General features: G+C 46.7%; 1 protein-coding gene across 6 annotated transcripts in view; it reads left to right on the forward strand.

Annotated features, from left to right (window-relative positions):
• The first annotated feature begins 1,793 nt into the window (after nt 1–1,793).
• Nucleotides 1,794–24,581, forward strand: part of LOC139765566 (uncharacterized) — a 131,618-nt gene continuing 108,830 nt past the window's right edge. For all 6 annotated transcript variants that reach the window (XM_071693131.1, XM_071693136.1, XM_071693134.1 and 3 more), the window contains exon 1: nt 1,794–2,084. The gene's annotated coding sequence lies outside the window, so the exon portion shown is untranslated. The remainder of the gene's footprint in view (nt 2,085–24,581) is intronic.

Raw genomic sequence — 24,581 nt, forward strand, 5'->3', positions numbered from 1 at the left:
GGCAACAGACAAGGGTAACTGTGTTAGCTGTTAGGGCAACAGACAAGGGTAACTGCGTTAGCTGTTAGGGCAACAGACAAGTGTAACTGTGTTAGCTGTTAGAGCAACAGACAAGGGTAACTGCGTTAGCTGTTAGGGCAACAGACAAGGGTAACTGTGTTAGCTGTTAGGGCAACAGACAAGGGTAACTGCGTTAGCTGTTAGGGCAACAGACAAGGGTAACTGTGTTAGCTGTTAGAGCAACAGACAAGTGTAACTGTGTTAGCTGTTAGGGCAACAGACAAGTGTAACTGTGTTAACTGTTAGGGCAACAGACAAGGGTAACTGCGTTAGCAATGGCGATGATGATTTAGATAATTTGTAGGACAGTTAATGATACTAAGCTAATGATTTAAAGAATTATAAAGAAACTAATAATGGTAATGTATTACCAGTTTAGTGGTTACCACAGAACTGAATAATGGATTTGATTGGCTTGAGCAGGTAATGTTATGTGTGGTTGTAGATGAGTTCATGTTGGTCAAGTCATAGATCAATTGGAGTTTGTTTTTTTTTTAATTTAAATTGAGGATTAGATCGTGTGGTGTATTTTTTTTCCCCTTTTCTAGTAGAGATCTGATCAGGTTTGGCATGGCCAGAAAAATGTCATTTTCGAAGATGGTGACTCATGGTTACTCAAATATTCAGCTATACGGATTTACCTCCATACTCAAAATAAGGAATATTTTATACAGTTGCATATTCGATTTTTACGACTGATTTTTTTTCATGACCCGCTTCTAACGGGTCAGTATTTGACCCCAGATGTGATGTGTTGGCAACCCTCCGTCGTGTGGACTGCAGAAGCGAGTGTTATGATTGTATGTCATCCAACACCAGATGGTGTTGATTCATCGCCTTTACTAAACCATTGAGCAAACCTTCTTCCTAAGTTCACATTTTGGCCCGGGATAACTGCGCCTCCATACAGACCACAGCAGCCACACCTGCCCCGACGAAGAATATGATAACGTCTTAGTGTGTGTGTGTGTGTGTGTGTGTGTGTGTGTGTGTGTGTGGTATACCTTGAGGACCTTGTGTATATAGTGCTTAGTTTGGCTAGGAGGGGGAGGCTAGGATTTACCAAATGGCGTCCTAGCTACGTCTCTTCGTTGTATATCAAATGACTTATATTTCTCTCTTGTGTCTCCCCTGATGATGTGATTATTACACGAAAGTGCACTTGGGATCTTATCCTGGCTCTCATCTCCTCCTCCCCATGGCTGATAGTATGTAAACACAGGCAACCCTCGCACCATTTTGACAGAAATCAGAAATCGAAGATCATTTGATGCGAAATTTTTTTTTCCAGTGTGTGTGTGTGTGTGTGTGTGTGTGTGTGTGTTTAACGGTATAGGCCGACACACTGGCTTGGTAAGTGTCCAGGAAACGGGGATGCTGGTCCTTCGTCCTACACGCCCACAAGACACTTGTGGAAAGTCAATAGGTCTCCAATGTTGCAATATCTCACGAGCAGTGATCAACCAGCCACCGCCACCAACGGTATCTCGACGGGCACGTGGGCGGGCGGGAGGCAGGCAGTGAAGCGGACACCCTCAACACGCACAACATATCGTACCAACCCCGTCTGCACGACCTACCCTTCTAGAACACCGTGGGAAGTGATTCGCCCTTCATCGATGGTTAGTGCAGCGGTGGGAGACGAGGGCTCGGTTGCCCCAGACGTGTGAGAGAAACCAAAAAGGATTTGAAGTAGTTAGCAACTGAGGGGTGGGTCGGTCAAGTCGGCTCCCACACACGAGACTCAGAATGGCTGTGGCTCTTGTGGGTGACGGAGGTGCGCGCTCCGCTCCTCCCAACCAAGCGACGTTTTTTTCAAAGCCCCTCCCTCAGGTCCCCGTGAAAATAACTGGGGCGCCAAATCTCAGGATGGATGTGTGTTGTAGTGAAAGTTGTTAAGGATGGATTTCTCCCACTCAGTGTTCATTAACGATGGCTAGTGACTCAATTGCAAAGTTGGAAAAGTGATAGTTCAGTGCGTTTGGATTGTGCACGCCATATAAGGTCAAGTGTCTAAGAAGCAGGTACGTGTTTGTTGGCATTTCAGCCCCCCCCCATTTTTTGTTAACCATAATATGCAAGTTTGGACGGCTTTTTTCAAGTGGAGGGAGTTGTGGTGTGGTCCGTGGAGGGTGCAGGAGGCGGGAATATCTGGCAGCAGGTGAAGTTATACGAACACGAAGCAGATGTGAGGTAGGTTGGGTTGCGACACTGCCTGCCTACCCTGGACTCTCCTGTGCCCACACACACACACACACACACACACACACACAGACGCTGCCTCCACCTCCTCCTCCTCCTCCTCCACCTCCTCCTCCTCCACCTCCTCCACCTGCCCATGTTGCTCCTTCTGTTGCTACTGTTGCATTCCCTGTTGCCTCCTATTCTACCATCCTTATCTCTCCCTCCCACAATGGCACTGGCTATTGGATCATTATAAAAGGTTTGCCCATTTATGATGTTGGATCCATGAGTTATGATAAGGCTGAATGATATTGCACAGTCATGTTGATATTGACGTCTGTCTTAAGCCTGAGATACACGTCGCCTCAGGACTGGATGAATGTCTGGGATTACATTCTCATTCAGAGATTTCAACGCTGGCTAAGAAATAATCCCACACTCGCTGGTAAATGAGATCCTTGTAGGCGAAGATGACACATTTTCTGTATGGATAGGATTCTATGCACGTTAATGCAGTGTATGTTGTCGAGCCATTTTGTGTGTGTGTAGGTATCATTAAGAAGTGGGATATGTTTAGGGCGTATGCTGAGAGAGAGAGAGAGAGAGAGAGAGAGAGAGAGAGAGAGAGAGAGAGAGAGAGAGAGAGAGAGAGCTCCACTTGTTCATTCCTCTCATCAACCATTGTTTTGCATCATACATTCCCGAATGCCATTTTCTGTGTGTGTGTGTGTGTGTGTGTGTGTGTGTGTGGGATAAGAGACATTGAGGAGAACTCGTTTTTGGCAGTTACAGGACATGAACGTGTTTAATTATCTCGTGATTTATCTCATACATGGAAGTCCTTCATGTTGGATAGCTACCTGCGGTGGTAACTTGAGCCATGGATGGAATAATGAGCGGAGGTGTGATACGTTGTCTTCACTACATGGATGGTGGAAATGGATCAGGTGTTGCGAAGTTGGAAATGGAAGCTGCAGATGCAGGATGAAGCAACCAATGCGAAGGTACATGACTGGGCAGGTCAAGAAATTAACCCCACCTAAGGTTTAGCGACCTTGTTACGTCATAGTTAAGGATATAGTTACAACCTCCTATACTGTTATGGGACAGTAGAGCCATGGGAAGGTACAGGGTGCCTCGCCAGGTGTCGTACCAGACATTTAAGACGTGGAAATGGTGAGTTTATTGTCAGGTGTTTGGAGTGGATGTGGGCGGAACGGGTGACGGGCCGTGTGTGTGTGTGTGTGTGTGTGTGTGTGTGTGTGTGTGGGTTAGACATGAGTGTAGGCGATGTGGTGTGGGCGATGATGAAGTGTGCCTCGCTGGGGGTATAGAAGGGGTAGAAACTGAAGTGGAAGTGGGGTCGACATCTTGTTTTTGTGGGCGATGGTGAAGTGTGTGTGTGTGTGTGTGTGTGTGTGTGTGTGTGTGGGCCTACCTGGGCGTGGATAACTGGGGCTGAGGCGTGTGTGGGCGGGCATGGGCGGGTTTGGGTGTGGGCGGAGGCAAGCACACTGGAGATATAGGGTCACTGCAGCTAAGGATTTCTGCCCAGTTAAGGACTGGAGAAAATGTTTTCCGAGAAGCAAATTGGAGGAGATGCTTTTGAGAGAGAGAGAGAGAGAGAGAGAGAGAGAGAGAGAGAGAGAGAGAGAGAGCCAGGGCCGCTGGTGTAGCGGGAGGGTTGGAGGTTGCGTTGGAGAAGGGATGGTAAGGATTGTTGGAGATGGTCATGTGAAGTTCGTTGTGGTTATGGAAGAGAGAAAGGAGTTGGCTTCGAGGTGGAGAAGAATGTTGGGGATTGTGTCGTAGGAGAGAGAGGCTTTATTGTTGGAGGAGAAATTGGGCTGATTGTTAGAGGCAGTGATGGAGAGGAGGGGATAACTGTTGGAGATTACTGTTAGAGGATTGGTGATAGTTGTTGAGGGAGAGTTGTTGCGAGATGTGTTGGAGATAATGCAGGTCGAGAAAGTTGTCGGAGACGGTGGAGGGGGGGGGGGGCAGTATGTGTGTGTGGGAGGAACATCAGTTAGGTTACTTGGCACTGTGGGAGGAGTGTGGGGGAACTGGTTGTGGTACAACCCCCTTCTCTCTCTCTCTCTCTCTCTCTCTCTCTCTCTCTCTCTCTCTCTCTCTCTCTCTCTCTCTCTCCAGGGATGTGTGGTAGGACTGTAGGATAGGCTGAACGGTGGTGCAGGAGAGCCTTTCCACCGGCAGTGCCCTCAGGGTTTCACCTACAGACAGTGTCCCTTGCTACACTTGCTGTTCATACTACTGACGAAGGAGATCCTAGCTCTCCATACTACTGACGAAGGAGATCCTAGCTCTCCATACTACTGACGAAGGAGATCCTGGCTCTCCATACTACTGACGAAGGAGATCCTAGCTCTCCATACTACTGACGAAGGAGATCCTAGCTCTCCATACTACTGACGAAGGAGATCCTAGCTCTCCATACTACTGACGAAGGAGATCCTAGCTCTCCATACTACTGACGAAGGAGATCCTAGCTCTCCATACTACTGACGAAGGAGATCCTGGCTCTCCATACTACTGACGAAGGAGATCCTAGCTCTCCATACTACTGACGAAGGAGATCCTAGCTCTCCATACTACTGACGAAGGAGATCCTAGCTCTCCATACTACTGACGAAGGAGATCCTAGCTCTCCATACTACTGACGAAGGAGATCCTAGCTCTACTACTGACGAAGGAGATCCTAGCTCTCCATACTACTGACGAAGGAGATCCTAGCTCTACTACTGACGAAGGGGGATCATGTTAGGGACCATGACTGCTAAGAAAATATGGAAAGCCTCACTGTTTACATCTTGGCTTCCTCAGGTGCCACAAGGTAGCTGGAAGCCCTTGCAATTACCTGTAGGATTCCACTAGTGTCAGTAAGCCTCGACCATTACTCACTGGCTTCCTTGGGTGTCAGTAGGTAGCTGGAGGCTTCTCAATTCACGGCTGCCATGGGTGCAAGAAGTCAGGTAAAGCCTCCCTCATTCCCTGTTGGTCTGACCTTTGGTCGGTGTTGGGAGGTGGCCAGAGACCTTCTTAACTGGCAGTTGGCATCACTCTGTGACAGCGAACGGCCAGAGAGTGATTTAAGGTTGTTAGGGAACCCGGTGTCCCGCCATACAAGAATTCACTTCACTGACCTTGTGTTTCAAGTTATGAGAAAACTGAGTTATATCTGAAGGCACGTCTGGTCTACCAGACATATCCCAGCCTTGTACAGGAGGAGAAGTCTTGAGAGCGAATCGCCCCTCAACGTCCGTGTTTAGAGGCGAATGTCATAGTGGAAAACAGTTGTCCTTTAAACCTTAGATGTTTAAAGGTCATCCAGATGTGTTTCTTCATATGTATATATGAGCGTGTGTCGGTGGGCGTGGGGGGTACACTGTGCCAGCGACGCTTTCTCAAACTTCACATGAGACCAGTACTTCCTTTTTCACAAGTCCAGGGTCAGCTAGTGCTTAAATATACACGCACTACACTCCCTCACACGCCAACATATCTCCCGCTGTTTTTATCGTGATCTTAATCTCTCACTTGACTGGCTATCTGTGTATGTACTGACCATATGTATATATACGTGTGGCAGGTGTATGTAACGCGCAGTCTGTAAGCCACATATGTAAACAAGGTTTCCCGACCTCTTGTATCTTGTTAGTAAGTCTGTAAGTAAAGTTTTCCTACCCCTCGAAGCTGGCTACTGTGTGTGTATGTCAGGAGTAAGTTATCTTACACAGGAAAACGAGTTATTAGATATACACGAAAAGTTTTCCTTGTGCTCAGTGTTAGCTGCATGATATATAAACGTTCCTTGCACTCGGGGCTAACTACCACGTATCCCAACACGTTCATCATTACTGGCCGAAGCTAACAGGTATGAACCAGGTATGTGGACTAGGTTTCCTACACTGATAGCTTCTCGTTGGGGTAATACAAGATGGTATGGGTAGTTCTAACACCTGGGGTCAGCCAGTACGTAATGAAGGAGCTTTGGATGGTGATTCCCTCGTGTGGCTCGTTATCACCCATTCATCATTCAGGGATCTCGAACAGGGAGCAAAAGACGTTTTAACACATTTCAAAAACCGCCTCTGGCCACCATGTGGCTTGTTACTGTATGTAACACACGTTTTTCGGTATTTTCCAGCACGCTCTGGTGCCCAACAGGCCCATTTGCGAGCAGTGTATTGGTAGTTAAGTGATTAACTCTTTCGCTACCATAACTACACCTTCATCATGACAGTCATTTCCAGAAATGGAGTTCAGTCGCCTTCCTCAGGGGGAGTAAGCCATCACCCTGGGAACAAAGTCATCTTTTTCAGAGTGGTAAATCACCTTGAGGGGGTGTTGCTGTTTTCCACAGTGGGTAGATTACTCTTCAAGTCCAGAGGGAAGGGTAGATGTTCCATCTACCTCACTGTAAGGTTGATACACTAAGGAAAACGTATTGATGATGCGTTCCTACACATGCCTCCGGACTGGTCTACCCTGGGGGTGGTCTTATGACACTAGGCTAACTGCCAACCACTTGGTTCTCAGTGTAACGAGCGAGCGGGTCTGTTACGTCGTGTGGTTGGCGGTGATTTCCCTGGAGTGGGTTGATTGCTGTTGCGTCCTGTGATGGTGGGAGGAGGCTGCATATGTAGGTGGAGTGGACGCCTGATGTTTGCTGATGACGCGCCACTGGTGATCAAGTTATTATAATGATAATTATAGAAATAATGATAATTTATCATTATTTTCATACATGTTCGCCCTTTTTCCCTGAGCGATGTGGAGCATCAGGAACAACTGAGGGAGTGGGATCCTCCCTTGGCTGTTACTTCTGTTCCTACTCGTTGAAAGTAATAATGTAGGAGGAGAGGATTTCCAGCCCACCGCCCCTCGTAAAGTCGCCCTCTACGACGCGACGCAGATATACCTGGGAAGGATTCCTTCTCTCATGCGTTCTTATACACACACACACACACACACACACACACACACACAGTACACACACACACACACACACACACACACACAGTACACACACTTGCGTGACTGGGTGGTCTTCGCAGGCGAGAGAAAGTCTATGTTCACGTGAAGCAGTGACCCAGCGTGTTGTGTGTATGTGTGTGTGTGTGTGTGTGTGTGTGTGTACCTGTGTTTTGGTGTCTTGTGTACGTATGTGTGGTGTACGTTCGCATGTGTGTGTGTGTGTGTGTGTGTGTGGTTGGGGGTTAGTGTAAGTGTGTGGTGTGGTGTGAGGTCTCACGCGCGTAGTGTGAGGCCGGATCCCCCCCCCCCGCCCCCACCAGGCAGGGGGGGGGGGGGTATCCTCCATATCATCCAACTTTCACCTGTGCTAACCCAGTATTCCACACAGGGAAAGAAAACGGAAGATGGGAAATAGAGGTGAGATCCGTTACTCTTGACAACTGATTAATATTTTTTTTTCTTTTTTTCTTTGATGACGTCAGGTGAAAGTTGTGATTTGTTACGAAAAGTAAGACAAAAAAAGAAAGTAATTTCATTGATAGAAGATGTATTTTTCTCTTAGTGTTGGTGGTAAGTAAACTTTCTGTTGGTCATGATTACTGTTGTAGTGGACGTGTGTGTTGTTATTATGAGTTGTGTGTTACGGGGAGAGAATTGTGCTCGTTACTTCTTGTGTTAACCTTTATATGTACCTTGACTTTACTTTGATGTACACACACACACACACACACACACACACACACACACACACACACACACACCAGCTTAAACTAGATGCTCATATATCGACCAGCCTCCAAGGGAAGGAAGGATGAGCACCTGGGCTGGGTGTGGGCCGACTGCCGCGGCCAGGAATAGAATCCATGCAGGCCCGTGCTGACTCATGGTCAGTAAGGCTAACCGCTATACCGCTGCAGGCGGCCTGTGTGCTGAATAATATCAATTTATAGAGAGAAACTTGTAGTTCTCCGAAATTGGCGAAATTCCAGATGTACTTAAATTTAAGTTGATCTTATTCTCATATCATTACGTCACAAAAAGTCATTATAATTCATGTATGTTCTCTATAAATGTAAGAGAAATATAGATTCGCTTTCAATTTCACACTTTGAAGCTGAATTCAGTACATTGGTGTACTGGTGATGTTAATTACCAGTCATTGCCCGCGGGTTAATGACCTCACACCCAGGCTGGGAGCAATACATTAGATCACAAAGTGTTACTCAAGTTAATTTCAAACTCACTTAAACATTTTGATATCGTTCACGTAATCGAAACAAGTCTTGGAAAATATGTGACAGCGTACCACTGGGTTCTTCTGTTTGTCTTTTATTATCATTTGTGGGATTTACTAAAAGCTTGTGCTTGGGAAAGGCATCGGCCCATGACTAGAATAATTGTCATAAAGAAAACGAAATGTAATACAGAAGCAAAAAAAAAAACGCGTGTGGGAGAGACTTTCATGTACTGCATGCGCGTGACTGTTGCCAACTGGAAAGATTCAATAGTGAGAGTAGGAGCGAGCAAGACCATACACCAGGAATGAATAGATTTAACAAATACTTCAGTTCACATCCACGACTTGATATTACTTGCTGCTCCATAGATGTGTGTTAAGCTTACAAGTGTTCCTCCAGAAGCCGTGTGTCTGTCTGTCTGGTCTTACCACACACATCTGTGTTCCTGATCTTTCTCATTGCCATACACGACCTCAAAAGGACATGATGGTCTGTTGTTGTTGTTTATTTCTTTGTTGTTCTTTGTTCAAAGAATAATTCCATAATGAGTCAGCATATTATTGATCAGCACATAATGTTGGGGGATTATTTTGTTTTTGTTTACGGTTCAACACCACAGTGTTCCCGGGTCTTACATCGTGTTGGTCAACTCGTTGACATCTGGTCATGTGAATGACGAGCGGTGAGGTATGTATTGACAGCAGGTAAACCTCACCGCCAATTTCAGCGGTCACGAAGGTCAACACACAGAGGGGAAGACCTCTCGCCGTCGCTAACAGACCTTAACTATTTGTTCGCTCATTACCGTTGTTGACACGTGAAGGAGCGGCGCGGGGCAGTTTGGGACCACTGTCGTGGGTAGTTACAGCCTTGTGTGGGGCAGTGCACGACTCCCACTCGCTCATCCACCACCACCATGGATGGTGTGGGGCAGCGCACGGCTCCCACTCACTCATCCACCACCACCATGGATGGTGTGGGGCAGCGCACGGCTCCCACTCACTCATCCACCACCACCATGGATGGTGTGGGGCAGCGCACGGCTCCCACTCACTCATCCACCACCACCATGGATGGTGTGGGGCAGTGCACGGCTCCCACTCACTCATCCACCACCACCATGGATGGTGTGGGGCAGTGCACGGCTCCCACTCACTCATCCACCACCATGGATGGTGTGGGGCAGTGCACGGCTCCCACTCACTCATCCACCACCATGGATGGTGTGGGGCAGTGCACGGCTCCCACTCACTCATCCACCACCACCATGGATGGTGTGGGGCAGTGCACGGCTCCCACTCACTCATCCACCACCACCATGGATGGTGTGATCATCTGTTCTTCACATAAGTGTTCTTCTTCACCTGTTCTACTGTGTTATATTCCGTCTGACGTAGCTCGATGTAACTTTAGTCTTACCAGACGTTTTCTATAGATGTGTTTACGCTAAGTGAGCCTAACTACCCGATGTGTGATTGACGTATGCGCTACAACGTCAGTTGGAGCAAGAAGAAGTGAACACAATTCATAAACATTAGTTCTCTCTCACAAAAGGTAAGGTATAGATTATTCTACTGTAATTAGAATTGTGGTAATGAAGATTGGAAGATTATTTCTGTGATTATTGTATTATTGAAGGTAAACATTAGTGGAACACCAGGAAGACGAAATCTTACAGTGTAGACAAGGTCAAGACAAACATTACAGTGTAGACAACGTCAAGACAAACACTACAGTGTAGACAACGTCAGGAGAGATATACTGCAGATATTTTCGTGTCGACAAACTTCCTCAGTGTGTGTGTGTGTGTGTGTGTGTGTGTGTGTATGTGTGTGTGTGTGTGAAGCCTCGTTCATCTGGCAGCCGTCCATTGTCAGGTTAACTGGTCGTTTGTAAACACACTCTCCAGCCAACTGTGAAATTTATATTGTCTTTCTAAATCGGGTAGAGTTTACCTCGGTTTTCCCTGGAAATGTAACCTTTGAACTCCTCTTCAGTGTTGTAAACTTCCTTCCTGGCCCAGTGATGCGCTTGCTGGCCGTGCGTGAAATTTAAGTCAGGAAACTTAGTGTCTGGTAATTAGTAATATACTGTTTTCATGGTTTAAAGTTAGGTTGAAGAACCGCTCTTCCTCCAGGACTAAGTTAAATAAAATTGGGTGGACTGAATGACTGGTCGTTGTTAGATGCGAAGTTACATTACATTTTGATGATTATATTGATTGGTTTGTATTATACAAAAGGAATTCAAACAACAACAGATTATTTTGGGTCTTTGGAGTCTGTGTGTGATCATTGGAAGACATCACACACTCACAAGTGAGCGTTGTAAGAGCAACAAAACTAACAAGGATTCCGAACCTAACTACTAAACTGTTTACGTGACTGATAATCACCAGTGAAGTGTGAACGTAAAGCCAAATGTTTCTCACGTCTGCCCACAACCACTGTACTGCCTGCCCTCAACCACTGTACTGCCTGCCCACAACCACTGTACTGCCTGCCCACAACCACTGTACTGCCTGCCCTCAACCACTGTACTGCCTGCCCACAACCACTGTACTGCCTGCCCTCAACCACTGTACTGCCTGCCCTCAACCACTGTACTGCCTGCCCACAACCACTGTACTGCCTGCCCTCAACCTGGGTACTGCCTGCCCTCAACCACTGTACTGTCTGCCCTCAACCACTGTACTGCCTGCCCACAACCACTGTACTGCCTGCCCTCAACCTGGGTACTGCCTGCCCTCAACCACTGTACTGTCTGCCCTCAACCACTGTACTGCCTGCCCACAACCACTGTACTGCCTGCCCTCAACCACTGTACTGCCTGCCCTCAACCACTGTACTGCCTGCCCTCAACCACTGTACTGCCTGCCCTCAACCACTGTACTGCCTGCCCTCACCTGTACTGCCTGCCCTCAACCACTGGTACTGCCTGCCCCTCAACCACTGTACTGCCTGCCCTCAACCACTGTACTGCCTGCCCTCAAACCACTGTACTGCCTGCCCACAACCACTGTACTGCCCTGCCCTCAACCACTGTACTGCCTGCCCTCAACCACTGTACTGCCTGCCCTCAACCACTGTACTGCCTGCCCTCAACCACTGTACTGCCTGCCCTCAACCACTGTACTGCCTGCCCTCAACCACTGTACTGCCTGCCCTCAACCACTGTACTGCCTGCCCTCAACCACTGTACTGCCTGCCCTCAACCACTGTACTGCCTGCCCTCAACCACTGTACTGCCTGCCCTCAACCACTGTACTGCCTGCCCACAACCCTGTACTGAGCCTGCCCTCAACCTGGGTACTGCCTGCCCTCAACCACTGTACTGCCTGCCCTCAACCCTTGTACTGCCTGCCCACAACCACTGTACTGCCTGCCCTCAACCATTGTACCGCCTGCCCTCAACCACTGTACTGCCTGCCCACAACCTGGGTACTGTCTGCCCTCAACCACTGTACTGCCTGCCCACAACCACTGTACTGCCTGCCCTCAACCACTGTACTGCCTGCCCACAACCACTGTACTGCCTGCCCTCAACCACTGTACTGCCTGCCCACAACCACTGTACTGCCTGCCCTCAACCACTGTACTGCCTGCCCTCAACCACTGTACTGCCTGCCCACAACCACTGTACTGCCTGCCCACAACCACTGTACTGCCTGCCCTCAACCACTGTACTGCCTGCCCACAACCACTGTACTGCCTGCCCACAACCACTGTACTGCCTGCCCTCAACCACTGTACTGCCTGCCCTCAACCACTGTACTGCCTGCCCTCAACCACTGTACTGCCTGCCCTCAACCACTGTACTGCCTGCCCTCAACCATTGTACTGCCTGCCCACAACCACTGTACTGCCTGCCCACAACCACTGTACTGCCTGCCCTCAACCATTGTACTGCCTGCCCTCAACCATTGTACTGCCTGCCCACAACCACTCACATATGTATAGTGTAAGGTTGATCGAACACTGTGGGTAATTATGATGAACTCAAGAAGTGAGCCTCATACATTTCATAATATATATATATATATATATATATATATATATATATATATATATATATATATATATATATACATTAGTAAACCTCTTATCCTTCAGGGCATGGGTTCCCAAGCCGTGGTATGCGTAGGGCAGCTAGCCTGATCAATATTTTTCTTTTTTTTTTTTTAGGTTGTTAAGGAATGTTGGACTATATATTATTCATAGTTCATTCTGCTGGCTACCGTAGTACAATAAACAAATTTTTTTGTTCAAAGTAATTTACCGTATGAGATTTTGAGATGTAGATTGGTACACACACACACAGTGGACGAGACGTATTATTGGAACGCTGCTCGTAAAAGTTGGGAACCACAGCTTCCAGGTACAGGTCAGGCTTTCAACAGGTCAGTACTGTATGTATGTATGTATGTATGTATGTATGTATGTATGTACAGCTGGTGTAGCAGGACTTAGAAATAACCAATAATGGCGTGGACATAATGTATCAAGAATTGTATTACTTGGGCTTTGTGTGAAGTTGTAACTATTATTATTATTATCATTATTATTATTATTATTGTTGTTATTATATTATTATTATTATTATTATTATTATTATTATTATTATTATTGTTATTATTATTATTATTATTATTATTATTATTATTATTATCATTATTATTATCATTATCATTATTATTATTATTATCATTATTATTATTATCATTATTATTATCATTATCATTATTATTATTATTATCATTATTATTATTATCATTATTATTATTATTATTATTAATATCATTAGTGTCGATATTTAATCATTGTTATTAACTACACCTGACGAAGGGCTGGTCAGGTGTCACGTTCGTCTTCGTATGAATGATGATAGTTGACAGTTTGGATGACGGTAGAGTCACGGTGTCGCCAGCAGGACCACCTGAATCTGTTTTCTTCATCATCTGGCCACCGTTTTCTTCCAGGAGATTAACATGACGTCATCAGGGCAGATTGATCTGAGTGGGGTTGGGATCGTGTGCGTGTGCCCTCGTCTGGGTGAACATGTAAGTCGTCGTCACTCCAAACATGATGATGTACTGGATGGGTGAAAGTCCTCCACCTTGAGGAACGCCATTTAGAGACGTGAACACCTACCAGGTCCTGAGACAACCCAGTGAAGTACAACCATGAGCAATCACAGAAAAAGCGAGAGTGTTGGAGATACAGCAGTAGCTTCCTTGGTTGTTCACCTACTTATCTGCTTGCATGACGGAGGCTTCAACCACAGCATCGTTCACAGACACAGCAAGACGAACCATTCATGTTTATCACAGTAATTAATGGACTGAATGAGTCATTACAAGCCAGACTATGTCAGCAGGAACAGCAGTAGTGGCTTGTGAGCGACACACCTCGTCAAGTTACAAGTGTCGAATTCTGACGAAAATGTACATTTGTCAAGGGCGGATGTTGGACTGGTTTGAACTGACTGCGACATTTGTACATGGAATGCTGTTAAAACTGACGACTAATTGTTGTACTTGGTTGTTGAGTCGCTTAATTGTGAAGTGCTTGTTTGAGTGTTAACATGAGTCACCATTCTGAGAAGTGTCACTTGAGGAATGTTTGATCCTGATCTCCCTCGCTGGGTGGAGAGAAATCCTGTCTCTCCTTACCATGTTCCTGCTGACGTCACTACAGGAACAACTGTTCATCGCGTGAATGGTCGTTATCTCCACAAGGGTGATTCTTGATCATTTAGGGACGAAGTATTAATTGATACCAGATGATATCTTGTTTTGGTTGGTCTATATGTCATAGAACATTAGTATGGAGGAGGTTTTGGTTATCTACTACATAATGTGGTTATTAGTCCAGGTCTTGACTAAATCAGGGTCCTGTTAAGGGCCTCCGTGCGCGAGGAACCATTACTCGAAGTTCTTTGTCATTTAAGGAATAAAAGACGTGGATGAGAATGAAAGGGAAATAATACTGGAACGTGCCAGATGCTCCACCTGCTCGGCCGGTCTCCTAAATGAAAAGTTTTGACGGGTCGATGGTTCTCTTCCGTAATGTCTCTCGCTGTGGCATAACGACGTGTAAAAAATGTGCTCTTGAGCGAGATTCTGTCACTGTAACGTGGGAAAGTCGATCTACAAGTGAATGTTGCATGGCACAGTTTTGCCTGGGCAGCTGTAAGGGCGAGGTTCTGGTATATCGAGGTTGTGGCGGAGGTCTGGCGGTCCAGGTTGTAATGTCGTTAATTTAAGGTTTTGGATATTTACGGAACCCGGCGTCATGAATTATCACTCGTTAGGTTTGGTAACGGATAACGCTGTATTGCGTTGAGCTTTTAGCAAACTGTATTAGAACGAATAAGAATTTTTATCGGGGTTAGAGCATGTCTTTGAAGCTTGGCCATGATAATATGTCACGGTTTTATAACCAGACGCAGTGTTTCCAACCTGGCATTAGCTTGGTAAAAACCAGAATTGAATCTGTGAGTTCTTTCGTGCGTGAAGGATCGGTCGTGTTGTGTGGTAAGCAGACGACACCACCAGCTGGCCTACCTCACGCTTGTTCCACGCCTCCGTCACCTTGACCAAAGCTTAGCCAGCGTAATGACCGCTAAATCTAACCGCTCAAATTGTGAGCTGGAACTACATTAATAACAGAATCAACTCGTTATGTTAGGTCGCACTGAACCCCATGTGTATAGTACTAAAACCTATACAAAACTGAACTCCATATTTATAGTAGTAGAACGTACACACAACTGACCTACGTGTTCATAATTCTATAACCTATACAAAACTGTGTATGTTATGTGATATTGTTAAAGTACTGATTTGAAATTGGTGTACGTAAACCTGGGTAGAACCATATAGTTAGTCTAGGAACTAACTATCTTGTTAGTTGGTTTGTTCTAACTTTGGTACGGAAATTTTTTTGACCATTTCCAACTTGATTAATATTAAGTTTAGTAAAAGTACCTGACTTCTTAACTTTGGTCACTGACACGAAGTAATTTGTCTTAGATATTTAGCCTTTAAGAAAACCTTGCCCAGCCACTAAGGTAAGGTAGATATAGTATATTTTAGTATAAGTATTAGTTATAGTTAAGTAGAAGTCATGTAGGAGTTGCTGATGCTTTTTGTAGCACATTATGGTGAGCAGCGAGGACTTGTATGTCCATCATATGAAGGTTGAACCCAGGGAGAGGTGAGTTTTAGCAGGTCATTGTAGGACATAACACTAGTAGAGGCGGTTAATGCATGTCTTGGAGTGGGATTTACGAATGTATAGCACATCGTGACGATGTAAGACTTGTAGATAGGATTATGCTGTCGTAAGATGGAATGTTCAAGTGTAAAATTATTTTGACCTTCCGATTGCTTCATTTACTATCGTTCACATATAATCATGTTAATGATAATATTACTACAAATAGGTGTTACCGGATCCCACCCGTAAATGTGAATTCCAGATTCCAGTAATGATTTTACGTAAGAATAATCCAAATTTCTTACATGATGTTTTTATGGTGTTTTTCTTTCATTTCCTTCCCATGTGATTTCTTCAGAAAGAATTGACTTCCTTCGTCAGTTACGTGGTAACTTTGGTCTGTGTAGAGAGAGAGTTTTCACCTAAAGACGTTCATCATCTGACGCTTCCCTTAGAGTAATGGTTGAGAATGTGAACAACCCCCGGGGTTGTTTGGCGTTCTGATTGGGTGGTTAGACCACGGCCAATCATCAGTAGACAGATGCTGGTAAACAGAGTCGTCCACATCGCCTCGTTCTAGGGGGATGGAATCATGGGTTTCTCATGGTCCATAGACCCAGTTCCCATGATCACCTGTCATCTATTTGATCATCGTGAGTTGGACGGTACGACCCGTGGGTACGACGGCACGACCCTTGAGTACGACGGTACGACCCTTGAGTACGACGGTACGACCCTTTAGTACGACGGTACGATCCTTAAGTACGACGGTAAGACCCTTGAGTACGACGGTACGACCCTTGAGTACGACGGTACGACCCTTGAGTACGACGGTACGACCTCTGAGTACGACGCTAAGCCCTTGAGTACGACGGTACGACCCTCGAGTACGACGGTACGACCCTGGGTGTATTAGCCAAACATTAGATAGTCTGGTCAAAGCCGTAGCATTACTGGGTTGTTCTGTAGTAGTCGTACCGTCGTACACGTTGGTCGTACAGTCGTACTAAAGGTGTTAATCAGAGCAGGAAATTTGAGTGTTTCGCTTTATGATGTGTTTTGTCGTTTGTTTACTCTTTAGTTTTTGTTTGTAGTTTACTAGACGTATCGCGTGTGGCTCCGGTAGTGGAGGGAATATAAACAGATGATGGAAAATATTTATATTGACAGTTAGTGATCTGATACATTCGATGAACTGTTTTATTTTCACAAAATAAAGTGGTACAGGTAGGCATTTAAACTGAGCGCGCCACAGACATTTAAAAGTTGGTGGGCCTTAGCCATTTAACGTAGGTGAGTGATAGCCATTGAAACAGCGAACCATAGCCATTTCAACCTGGCTGGTCGTAACTTGTTAACTGGGGGACGGGAGGAATTTTGGCACTTATTTGATCCAGTGGTTTTCAGTGTGTAAGTGAAGATGATCCGCCAAACTGCCACTGATGTGAAAACACTAATATGTTACAACCTTAATCGCCAGTTTGGTACAGCGGGTCTCCCAGCGCCACGTAACTACTGTGGTTCAGAAACGAATTTATTGACGTTAATTTTGTTGTTTTGTTGTTGTTGTTGCAAAGGTTGGCAGCAGTGTTGCTAAGGGTCTTGCTCCAGTTTGCAACGGTGTTGGTTCCCTGGGGGGAGGGGAGGGGGGGGGTGGGTTAAGGTCAATTTGCTGTAGAGGTGTTGGTGATATTAGAATGTACGAGACGAAGGTTAACTGGAATGCTCATAGAAATTAATATAAGCATGAATGAGATTATAATATAGTACACACACACACACACACACACACACACACACACACACACCTTATTTTCTTCGTAATATTTTGTGTGAGTACGAGGGTACGTCAAGAAGTGTCATATGGGAATACGAAGTGTCATTTTTGTACTTCATTATTCTTGAAGACCTCGTGTTATTGTTGTTTTATAACTGACACATTGGTAATAAATGAATAATAACGTCATTATACATGTGGTAGCGGAGGTTGTATATAGAGAGAGACTGTGTGGTGGAGCAGAGGTGTTGTATGTGGTAGATGTGGTCCAGCGTGTGGTGGAGGTGGAGGTGGTAGTCCAGTGTGGTGGAGGTGGAGGTGGTATTCCAGTGTGGAGGTGGAGGTAGTCCTCCACCCTGGGCTGGTCCTGGTGCAGTGTCTGGCTGCCTCGTACGACAACGCTGAACTGTGTGTAATATTCATGTTTCTCGACGATTGTATTTCTGTCAGTGAGCGAGCGTCTCTTGTTTCATAAAAGGTTGTGGAAGCCGAGATGGCACCCGCCTGCCGGACTGATGAAAACGTAGGGTGGGTTGTGGCACTGTGCACCGATGAAAACGTAGGGTGGGTTGTGGCACTGCGCAACGATGAAAACGTAGGGTGGGTTGTGGCACTGCGCACCGATGAAAACGTAGGGTGGGTTGTGGCACTGCGCACCGATGAAAACGTAGGGTGGGTTGTGGCACTGCGCACCGATGAAAACGTAGGGTGGGTTGTGGCACTGCGCACGAAACATGGCGCCATCTCGTAAGACGAGAGTGACTGGGATAAAAATTCCTGGAAACGATGATAGCTGGGGGGCGTGAGGGTGTGCTGGGGCGGCTCCAGGGGGAAGCCCCAGGCCCCCAGGATGAGCCTCATCATCACTACACATGCGATTGCTCTCTGATCACGTGGGAATTCTGGGCAAATGTGAAATTATATAGTTTTTCCTCCCCCCCGGGTTCTCCCCCCCCCCCCCGGGTTCTCCCCCCCCCCCCCCCGGGTGTGGGTGGGTGGGTGGGTTTGTGAGGAACCTGCACCACGGGGGGGCGTCGCCAGCCTTCAAGGTCGTCCGTGAGGCTGCCCCCGTGGCGGAAGTGGGCGTGGCCTCACCCCCGCGGGAGGAGTGGGCGTGGTCCGGTCATCACGCTTCAGGAGGTCTCATGCGGATACGGGTGTCACGTGGGGCATGACACGTGAGGCAGGACCTGGGTGTCACGTGGGGCATGACACGTGGGGCAGGACCTGGGTGTCACGTGGGGCATGACACGTGAGGCAGGACCTGGGTGTCACGTGGGGCATGACACGTGGGGCAGGACCTGGGTGTCACGTGGGGCATGACACGTGGGGCAGGACCTGGGTGTCACGTGGGGCATGACACGTGGGGCAGGACCTGGGTGTCACGTGGGGCAGGACCTGGGTGTCACGTGGGGCATGACACGTGGGGGCAGGACGGGTGTCACGTGGGGCAGGACACGTGGGGCAGGACCTGGGTGTCACGTGGGGCAGGACCTGGGTGTCACGTGGGGCAGGACACGTGGGGCAGGACCTGGGTGTCACGTGGGGCATGACACGTGGGGCAGGACCTGGGTGTCACGTGGGGCATGACACGTGGGGCAGGACCTGGGTGTCATGTGGGGCATGACACGTGGGGCAGGACCTGGGTGTCACGTCGAGGATACGTCAATAAGTGTCATACTGGAATACGAAGTGTCATAAGGCGTTTGGTGAGCATAGGGCTATAGTGAAGGGTGTGTGTGTGTGTGTGTGACACCGTTAAGTGTCATGAGGTGAAAGTGTCATGAGGGAGTGTCAAGCGAGAGGTGTCATGGAGTGAGTGCCAGAACCGGTCTTTGTGTGTGGATGTACACAGTCGAGTGTTGGGCGGCCATGGAATATAGAGACGGACAGACAGACGAGTGTAGGGACGCAAGACAGACGTCTGTACGTACAGTAGACAGGTAGACGGTGAGGCTGGAGACAAGTGCGACACAGTGCGCGTAGTGCCACACGTCATATCTGCCACCATCAACACCCTTCACTTCACTTCACTTCACACCGATCTTCTCACGTCTTTCAGTCTATCTCACTGAATGGTGTCCTCTTCCAGAAAGATTAGCTCACAAGTTCGTATTTACCGTACACGTGAACGAAATAATGTTGACGTGTGTCCGAATGGTAGTGAGAGACGGGTCAAGTAGATGTGCAGAATATATCGTTCACTATCCTGCACTTGATCCTAGTATTTGTGAACGAAACATTTGAAATAGTTCGAGTGTCGTGAGACAGGTGTAAGGTACCATTTCAGAGGTTATCGCTCGCTGCTATAGCTTTGACTTCTCTTGAACGAATTGTACTGAGAAACACTCTTATATATCAAGTATAATATGAGGTAGTTTCCCGTAGGTTTTCGCTCATAGTCATACACCCGACGCAGGTGTTAGTGAAATTAACATTGTAACAGCGGACGAAGTGTAGTGACAAGAATCCCAAGCTAGTGAAAGTCTTGCTATGGAAAGTTGCCAAGAAGCAAAATATTGGTCGATATTTTATATAGCTGAGGATTGTATAGTCTTATTATATCTATATCTATAATTAACGTAGACTTCGCCATCACAACAGCCGCTGTGGCTAGCATCTACTGAAGTGTGTGTGTGTGTGTGTGTGTGTGTGTGTGTGTGTGTGTGTGTGTGTTGTATGTGTGTGTGTGTGTGTGTGTGTGTGTGTGTGTGTTAATGTGTGTGTGTGTGTGTGTGTGTGTGTGTGTGTGCTGGGGGGGGGGGTGTAGGGGGCTGCACAATCTGGTGACGTGTTCATAATTTTTATATTTTCACATCACCTTTGGTTGTACGGAGGGTAGGTAAACATGGATCTGATTTCATTGTTCATTTCACCAAGTTCATGACGTCGATTTTCTTGGCTGTGTTGACCATAGGTTGCAGGGCCTCCTCTCTGCAGGTGTGCCCAGGGGCCGGCCTGGCTGGGGGGGGGGGGGGGTGTAGCGCGCGTGTGGCCGCTGCTTCCCATAGTTTGTGTGGAGACTCGGTCACTCGAGCATTGGCCGTTATGATCCCGCCTCGTATCCTACGACGAGAAAAGTTCGCATTTCTCCACCTCCTCCGCCTCCTCCTCCTCCTCCGCCTCCTCCTCCTCCTCCTCCTCCTCCTCCTCCTCCTCCTCCTCCGCCTCCTCCTCCTCCGCCTCCTCCTCCTCCTCCTCCTCCTCCTCGCTGTCAACTCTCAGGTATGCACACACCTGCTGCAGGGTCCTGGTTCAGTTCATGCCGGCGTTGCTTTCACGCCGACATGGCTATGATGGAGGCTGGTTGTGCACGTGTGTTGTGGATCGTTGTAACAAGAATTAGTGTTAGCATTTTTTTTATAATCTCCAAACCAGCTATACTTACCACCTGGATACCAGCTATACTTACCACCTGGATACCAGCTGTACTTAGCTGTTGGATACCAGCTATCTTTAGCTGCTGGATACCAACTGTACTTACCGGCTGGATACCAGCTGTACTTAGCTGTTGGATACCAGCTATGTTTAGCTGCTGGATACCAGCTGTACTTACCGACTGGATACCAGCTGTACTTAGCTGTTGGATACCACTATGTTTAGCTGCTGGATACCAGCTGTACTTAGCTGTTGGATTTACTTAGCTTTCTCCAGACCTGGTTGCTCTTTATTTAGCTTTTCATCAGGCATTAGATACAGTGTTTACTTTGCTTTCTTCACGTAGCTTACTTATACTTTACTGCCGCACTTCCATTACCTTTACCCAGTTTTCTTGATCTGTCTTTACTTACTTTAGAGAGAATATAGAAAATGTTTTGTATCATTTCACTCAGATATCATTAAAGTGATATTCTACATCTACTGTTAGTTTGATACTTGTGTTAACATCATTGTAGCGTCATTATTTTGATTCATTCGCTGTTCATGTGTTTCTTATTTTCTTCTCGTACCTGCCTTGCTGTACACATGTCTCATACATGTTCACCATTGACCTGACACCATTGTCACCATACCCATGTGTCTGTCTGCCAGCAACACACAAGGCCACGCTTTATTTATTTTGGCTCAGGTGGAGACATCGACTTGAGATGACATCTCGAATGATAATGACCGGTGTAATTAGTAGCAATTGTGGTTAATAGCAAGTGCATGATCATTACGAGAAGGAACAGATGGTTCGGGGAGGTTGAAGCACGACTGGTGAAGGTCGACCAACAGATCCATAACGGTGAGTTGGCAACTTCTTCCAGCCAGCTGGCCAGGCCAGGCCAGGCCAGGCGACCGGCCAGGGCTGTAGTGTTCATCCCGTCTGTCCATCCCTCCCACCCCCCCAGTGCTACGGTACCCCCCCCCCCCCCATGAGTGGCAAGATGACGGTATGGCTGTGGTGTGTGTGTGTGTGTGTGTGTGTGTGTGTGTGTGTGTGTGCTGACCACACACACCCCACTCTGCCACAGGAGGATGTGGGAAGCGTATCTACTGACACATTCTCTGGTTTTATGGTGTTGGCCAACGTGAGGTGAGTGTTGTAAGGCTACCACCATCACCCCACATGGTGATTACCACACCTCTCCTTTCCTCTAATGTTAACCTGATGTCCCTTATGTTAACCTGATATCGTTTATGTTAACTTGATATCGTCTATGTTAACTTGATATCCCTTATGTTACCCTGATATCGTTTATGTTAACTTGATATCGTCTATGTTAACCTGATATCGTTTATGTTAACCTGATATCCCTTATGTTACCCTGATATCGTTTATGTTAACCTGATATCGTCTATGTTAACCTGATATCGTATACGACAGCATCAGGGGAACAGGAACAGATTACTAGCCATAAGGAAATATGTAATCATTCTTCATTATGAAGTGTCCAGAGTTCAACACGGAGCGAAGCAGCAAGATTGAATGTACTTTTTTTATGTGTGTGTGTGTGATGGTAGTTACCTGGTAAAGGTCAGTCAGGCAGAGTCTGTACCACAAACGTGAAACACACATTTCAGTAACTGTCCACCACTTGGCTGGTTACCTGCTTTATGACGGTTCTGTGCCACTTCACTGTTACGGTCGTTAAACCCGGCAGTTACAAATTATACCCAGGAATCAAGAGATCTTTCAACCCTCGCTCACGTGTTAAGATAATTCGTTCAGACTACCACTCTATGTTTGGTCCCGACTACTACTGCTTCAGGTTCGATGGTTCGTAGTGGTTCAGTCGTATCATCTGTCAGGGTTATTAAGACCGTCAACTTGAACGTATGATCGCTCACGGGAAAATCATCATCACTTGTTAACTACTGGTGACCACAGAGTCTCACACGCTCAGAATTGACCCCATCCTCTCACCATTAACGTGAGCAAGTTTGAAGAGAAAAGACTGTGAGTGATTTGAGCATTGTGGAGTATTTTCAAAATGTTCGACCCTTCGGGTAAATTTCATACATGTTGTTGTTTAGCTTAATAATCCGTCAGTTGAACAAAATACAGAGTTTGATTGGGTTTGTGGGACGGTAACCAAACCAGATAGTGAGGAGCATATTGGCTGTCTGACCGGGTGACTGGGAATATATATATATATATATATATATATATATATATATATATATATATATATATATATATATATATATATATATGATATGTGTAGAGAGCTACACATTCACTGGTCGTAGTTGTGTTGATGGATGACGAGCATTATGTATTGTGAGGCTCAAATCAGAGTTCAGGTTGATGTCTACTGGTCAAGATGTGGGCAAGACTGTGCTACAGCCCCACACCTGACCGCAGACACACACACACACACACACACCCATCTCTCACCTCTCACAACGAACCGGTCTTAGCAGCCTAGCTTACCTACTTTCCTTCTACACACACACACACACACACACACACACACACACGCCGGGGTTATAATTAGGCCACGGTCTTCTGCAGTATCATGAAAGGTTAATATTAGGATAGGTGGCTGAACATTTAGTGTACTAACTTTTACCCCCACACTCATCTGTGAGGTTCTGTCGTCTTCCACAACCACAAGCAACCTCGAACGCACCCACTGGTCTGCTCCTGTTTGAATTTCTTTGTATTCCTCTATATTTATGTATATATATGTGAACACGCGTCGGAGATTCATGTATGTCATGCTACTTCATTTCATGAAATTGGAGTAAAAAGACTCTACCAGATATACATACATTACCAGGAGAGTATTTCCACACTTCACCAGTAATCCTACCAACATGTATTCTTAATCTCGTCAGATTTTTGCTCTTTCTGGTCTGTCCTCTTTCCTGTTCGTCATCTGCCACAACCTACATGTCTTCGGCGCTGCAAGTCGCATGTGTAATATATATATAAGGTTTTTAATGCTGCCATAGTAGATTGCAACGCTCCTCTCCCTCCTGGTTTATTGGGCTTTCTATAGTTGTAAATCATAAGGTTGAGGTACGAGTGTTAAGATTATAATGCTTGTGGGATCTGAACACATTTGTCTATACTGTAAAAACAGCGGTAGTTAAGACAGGTGTTTACTGGCCTGTGAGGAGCAGTAGTTACGTCTGGCCACAGTGTCATGACGGTAAGGTAGGGATAATATGCAGGTCCTCATCTCAGTGACCCTGTGTCGATGTCGGCATGTTGGCGGAGGACAGGGTGTGACACCTCTCTCTCTCTCTCTCTCTCTCTCTCTCTCTCTCTCTCTCTCTCTCTCTCTCTCTCTCTCTCTCTCTCTCTCTCTCTCATTTCGTGGAAGACGACATTATATCAGTTATTTCTGAGCGCTGGGGGATGGTTGCTTGGGTGGATGTGTGGGTTGTTTGGGTGGAGAGTTTGAAAATGAAGGGCAGCGCGCGACCTTGCTTCCTCCCCTCAGCCGAGGTCGCTCACACACACACACACACACACACACACACACACACACCTGTTACGTGTTTACGTCTTTATTCACGCCCTTATGCCCTCTGGTCATAATCCCTGGCCCTAACAACCCTGCAGACGAGGCGGGTGTGTAGCTATGTCAGAACGAAGGTGGTGTCGCCAGGTGGAGCGTTTGAATGGTGAACATGTGTTGCCAACATCCCGCTTCTCTTCTACCCCGG

Source organism: Panulirus ornatus, chromosome 55, assembly GCF_036320965.1.
Source record: "Panulirus ornatus isolate Po-2019 chromosome 55, ASM3632096v1, whole genome shotgun sequence".
Taxonomy (NCBI): Eukaryota; Metazoa; Arthropoda; class Malacostraca; order Decapoda; family Palinuridae; genus Panulirus; species Panulirus ornatus.